Here is a 6,258-nt window from a genome sequence, read left to right on the forward strand (position 1 = left end):
CTCTGGGCTTGCTCCGAATGGCACTTGCAAAGTGCACATGGCACAAACCAGTGAAACAGTTGGAGGCTCCCATGAAATGCTGCCAAACTGAATCCATTGGCGTTAATACTTTACAGTAGCAAAGGATCCACTGGAGAACTCCTTACTGCACCAGGAGATCCCAGCCCCTAACCTTCTCCCACCTGCAGCCCAGCCTGCACGCCATCGCCTCCTTCCCTGACCACAGATCACACAAACAGCCTGCAGCAGGGATGCATGATAGCATGCCAGCATAGCAGGGAGTGTTGACTCTCTGAATTTAATGTTGAGTTAGAATTAGACAGCCGAGCTACTCCCTGAGCTGCCATGTGCAGCTTTTAAAGCTGATGCCTGTATTTATTTTCTGCCAGAATTTAGGTAGATATTTGGCTGGCACTTTTTTATCTCATGGAGCTTTGAGGTCCTCCTCCCAGTGTGAAGACTCTATAGGTGTAATTAGTCTTGGCTGCCAGACTTTCTCTTTTAACCGGCTTGTCTGAGGAAACATTTTGAGCACAAAAAGTCCCTAAAGGAGCACCAGACAAAGCAGAGCCTCTTAACAAACTGCATGCCAGGTGGGCCATAATTATACCACCGGCAGCAGCGCACAGTTTCTTTGTTTCCTGTCAGTAGGGAGGTAAATGGAAACAGTATTTTCTAACCTTGCAGATTGCTTCCCTTCAGGGCTGCTCTTTGCCATAGCCAGACTCTTGTTCAGCAACTTGCTCACTGCTTGGGACAGGGGTTTACCAACCAACCTGTCCTAAAAATCTGCATGCTAAAAACCTTCATATAGTCGGCAGGAGCCCATGTACCCAGAGAGCTGAGAGAAGAGCACAGTCTGCTGTGGGAGGGGGCAAGGTTGCAGCTGGCTCTCAGAGTGACCAGCAAGGTTGGTCTCAGCAGCCCCAGCTCACTTTTTGCCCCACTGCAGCTCAGGTGAACCCATCCCTGAATCAAAAGATAATGATCATGATAACATGACACATCCCATCAGGGAAGCTACGCTTAACTTGCTTGCAAGCATGTGCTGGTCAGGATACAGTGGGGCTACTCGTAGAAATTAGGAGGTGAGCACATCCCTACAGCTCCCTGAGGCTCTGCTGCAGTTCTCACCCCAGACCATTCACTATGGTCTCTTGCAACCCAAGGCAAACAAAGGGCATCCCATGAGTATGATGATGTCATACTTAGCCAAATCGCCAAGGAGTTTAATCACCAAGGATTAGTTAATTAAAGCAAGATTTAATTTTTTTCAATCCTTTTTTGCTTCCTGATGGACAAAAGGTCCACATTAAACAACAGCTGTCAATTCTGGTTGAAAGAGGAAGAGAGATACAGACTAGCTTCTTGTGTATCTGCAATAGCGTGGCCAGCAGGAGCCGGGCAGGGATGGGGCCCCTGTGCTCGGCCCTGGGGAGGCCCCACCTCGAATGCTGGGCTCACGTGTGGACCCCTTGGGACAAGAAGGCCCTTGAGGGGCTGGAGCGTGTCCAGAGAAGGGCAACGGAGCTTGGGCAGGGTCTGGAGCACAAGTGTGCTGGGGAGCTGCTGAGGGAGCTGGGGGGGTTTAGCCTGGAGAAGGGGAGGCTGAGGGGAGACCTTCTCGCTCTCTGCAGCTGCCTGAGAGGGGCTGGAGTGAGGGGGGGGGCTGGTCTCTGCTCCCAAGTCACCAGCAACAGGACAAGAGGAAACGGCCTCAAGCTGCGTCAGGGGAGGTTTAGGTTGGATGTGAGGGAAAATGTCTTCACTGCCAGAGGGGTCAGGCCTTGGCACAGGTTGCCCAGAGAGGTGGGGGAGTCACCGTCCCTGGGGGGGTTCAAAAAACATGTAGCCGTGGCACTTCAGGACATGGTTTAGGAGACATGGTATTGTTGGGCTGACGATTGGACTAGATGATCCTACAGGTCTTTTCCAACCTTAATGATTCTATGATTCTGTGATAATATGGTTTGGTTGATCACTTCTAGCTTGCTATAATATGTGGATGCTAAAAATTACTTTGCTATGAGAAGTAAGATATGCTCTTTATTTTTCTATTATTGGTGTTTCTATAATAAAGGTTGTATTTAGTCATTAAAGTGTGCATTGCTGTGCAATTATTTTATAGCTTGAGTTCTGTTTCGCCTAAACTGTTTAAAATACAAGAACAATCTAATAAACAGGCAGGGTTGCATGGGCACTGGACACAAGCCAAAGACACAGATATGCTTATATCCTAACCATAACTTTGATGATTATTTTTTTTGTGGTTTGGGCAGCTCATCTGACATTTCTTTCTTGATTTCATCAGCATTAAAAAAAAAAAAAAGGTATTGAAAATATGATGTGTTTTTCTGTTAGTCTCCCCACAACTTCCAGAGTATCTGAATTCACTATGTTTCTTTATATATCTAGATCTCTTTTTGTTTCCTACTGGTCCAATAAACACAGACCATAACTCACAGCAGATCTGATGGATGCTTGTTACTTCACGTTTAAACTGCTTTCACAGATAATAATTTTAGGAATTATGATGAGTCTTTTGAGGAGGATGCATCCTTTCAGTGTGCAGTTATGTAAACTAGAGGAAATAAATAGCTTGGAAAATACCACACACAAACTTGAGAAATTGACAGCTTCTATATTGGTCAAAGGAATTTCCCAAAAGATGGGGGCCGTACTGATCTGTAAAGGTCCTTTCCAAGCCACACCAGTCTATGAGTCTACATGACTTTGCTAGGATTTTGCTGTTTGTCACATGAACAGCCAGCTTAAAATATCGTAACTGTGGGACAACTGCGTGAGGTAAACTTCTCAATAAAAGGGGTCACTCAAAAATTCCTCAGCTTCATCTATAAAGGTTTTTCAAAGAAACGTGAAACCAGATCTGTTCAGAACTATGTTTGACTAATAACTGCAGCCAGACCCTGTTTTGGGTGCTGGCCCCTGTAGTGCCTCTAAGGCCGTTGTTGGGAGGCTGCATGACAGAGGTGGGCTGGCTGGGAAAGAGAGGGGTGGGCAGGCAGATGAGGGAACCGGATACTACCTTCTCTGTGGTGAGCAAGGCAGGACTCTGAAATGGCTGAATGAGTCTAACACGTCATGCTCTTCATGGCTCAAGAAGCAAAGGTTGTTAGATGGATTGCAGGAAAGCAGAAGACGTTAAAGATGGCAGAGGTAAAAAACCTCTCTCTCTGTTGCCAGTAGCTGATTCAGGAACACACCTGTTAGAGAAGTGCCAATGAAGGCAGCAGGAAAAAAGTAACTTCCCTCAGTGATAAAACACCAGAATTACACTTCAGTTGCTATTACCGATCTAGCATCAGTGCACATCCCTACATGATGGCTAATTTGATATCTAGAGGTCACAAGGTGAAAACTTCACAAGCCCCTTGATTTGTCCTTCACTGGAAAAGCAGGGCTGCCAGGAGAACAGGGTTAATTTGCTCTGCTCTTTTGCAGTTGCTTGGTCTGGTGCTATATTAAATGTGGTGCCAGGTTTACCTAACTGATATACCTATTTAGGGGACAAGGTTCCTGGCTTGTTCGTGTTAGTTTTAGAAGCTGGGCTGGTAAACACACACTTAGGAGATGCATTTCAGCTGATGAACTAGGATTTAGATGGGGCCTTCTGCATGTTCATTGCCCGGGGTGGTGATGTCTGAAGGGGACCCTTGAAGGCCACTGGATGTCTCAAACTCTGTCTTTCTTGACAAGGTTTAATGGCAAATTGAGGAACAATCATTTTTCCTTTTAAGGCAAAAACCTGTCCATCTGTAAGTCACACCATGGGCTGTCCCAGAAGCACAAAGGTTTTGAATCCACTGGAGAAATGTTTTTGCATTAGACTAGAAGAAAAAAGAAGCCTTTTTTTTAAGCATCATTATGAGGAAAATAACAAGGGTAAGAAGAGAAAGATTTCTATGAAGTTAACCCTCACTAGTAAGACGACAAGACACTTGGAGACTACACTTTCTTTCTCACAACGATCACTGTTGCCCCTGCATGCCAGTAATGCAGGGGTATGTGTGTCTGAAGTTTATCAGCTGCAGCAGCACTCACACTCCTGGGCTTTCATCAGCATCTGGCCTTTCCCAGCTAGCCACAAAATGTCACAAAACCTGCATTTCTCTTTTTCTGCACATCCTGTTGCCTACGAATTAAATTATTTATTATTTTTTATTTTATTAGCTTATAATTTGTTTAGTTTCTTACTTAACTCTTTCTTCAAAATTTTAAAAAGAAATAGGTTGCATTTCCCATACGCAGAAATTAAATAAATGGCTATCGGAAGAGAGTGTTCAATCTGAGTTAGAAAGTCTGTGCAGATTAGATACATGGATCTTGGTTTTGAACCTCAGCTTGGCTGGGGCTTTCCTATACACTCAAAATTTCTGAAGAAGATGATTCATGAGTTCAGCCAATGCTTAACCTAATTCATTTTGCCATGGAATAACAGTTTTTTCATCTCCTCCAGGAAAATTAATTAATATTTCAAACAAATTATGATATTCACAGTCTGCTCATGGAAAAAATAATAATGAGAAAAGTACTCGAATTATTACTCTAAAGCAGTTTTCAAAATATGCCAGGCTTCCACAATAAAATTTAAAATGTTGACAGTCCAACCTATATAGTAGTACATCACCAGGTTCATCACAGTGCCTCTGTGTACATGCACAGCAAGTATGTTGCTGGTGTCAGTGAGAAAATTATTTTCTGCATTTCAGTTTTATTACATTGTACTTTCAAACATCTGTGTATACAATCTGGTGATCTCACTTGACTTTGCAAGTGCTAAAAGCCATGCTTGCAGGATGCTTTCACCAAGCGCAGAGTTGCAATATAAATGTGTTTGCAGTTTCCATTAGCTCTACTGTTCAAAGTGTAAACTCCCCCTGCCACCTCTGTGTATGGTAAAACAGCGCTTCCCAACGTTCAGTGTTAAACTACACAAAATGCTGCCATCTTGTGTTTAGAGACAAATCAAACATGCTGACATTTTTAGAAATCTAAATGCATTACAAAAGACAAAAAGACAAAAATAGGATTTATGCTGTCAGCAGGTTATGTTGATGAAGCATTAAGTGAATGACTCATGGAAAAGCTGTAGCTTCACCTAATAATTTAGTTTCTAAATCTCATCTTTAGAGAAAGTGTTGAATTCACCACCTCTTGCGGTCAGGTTCAAGGTACTACACTATCTCCTCAAGCTGATCTGGTGTCCAAGTAACCTACTACAACCACTCAGTCCCTGGTATGAGGCGTCATCATGCCAAACTAAAAAAGCAACAGCGGAACAAGTGGAGGTTACCTCCATACCAAGAATGCTCTTTATGTAAGAAACTGTGTTAATACTTCAGAGTATGGAGAACACATAAGACAAATACTGCGACTATTACAATTGATAGCCTGTGTGTGCCTTTTGTGAAAAAGCGCGGTTGCTCTGCTATTTGCAAACAGCAACTAGAAATACTTATTTTGCCTAAGTGCTACTGTTTCTTTGGGGTTTGTTTTTTTTTTAAATTTTTCTTTTATAATTAATATTAAAATCATGGTCATGTGAAATACCACTTTGGAACCGCTTTATTGTAGTCTGTCAGTATCACAGTTTATCTCAGCATTATTGTTAACCTAGGTTCAGTAAATCAATGTGGCTGAGGCAAAAGAGGTGACCTTGGGGGTTCATCCTCCTTTTCTTGCTGCCCAGAGGCCCAGCATCCCTGCGCCCTCCCCCTCAGGAGCACAGGCACTGTGCCGGGCTGTGCAGGGAGGTTTAGCAAGGCCCCGCACAAGGGTGAAGCCTGAGGGAACTGTACCGAGTGTGGAACCGTACTGGGTGTGCAACAGCACTGTGCATGGAACGGCACCAAGTGGAACGGCACCGTGCACGGAACAATAGCGAGCATGCCTGCTTTCTCTTCACGCGCTGGGGGGATGTGCTGGTCCCACAACAATCTGAACCTCTTCCATTTACATGGTACAGCATTGAGCTGGGCCCAGTCACAGGGATGTTCCGGAATCTGGGGATCCCCGTGCCCTTCCCAACCACCCTCATGTTTCACGTCGCTGCTCTATTACAACCTCAGATGTCATTCCCAAAAGAACATGGCTGGGTCTGAGCTCATGCTTCCACAAATGGAGCCAGGAGTCCTTCTACAGCGTCCATCACTTCACATTTGTATGAATTTTATTTGATGTGCCGTTTTATTGCCCAGTTTCTCGGTGTCAGCCGGCCCCTGCCGCCTTCTGGCTCTG

This window comes from Phalacrocorax aristotelis, chromosome 7, assembly GCF_949628215.1.
Source record: "Phalacrocorax aristotelis chromosome 7, bGulAri2.1, whole genome shotgun sequence".
NCBI classification, from domain to species: domain Eukaryota; kingdom Metazoa; phylum Chordata; class Aves; order Suliformes; family Phalacrocoracidae; genus Phalacrocorax; species Phalacrocorax aristotelis.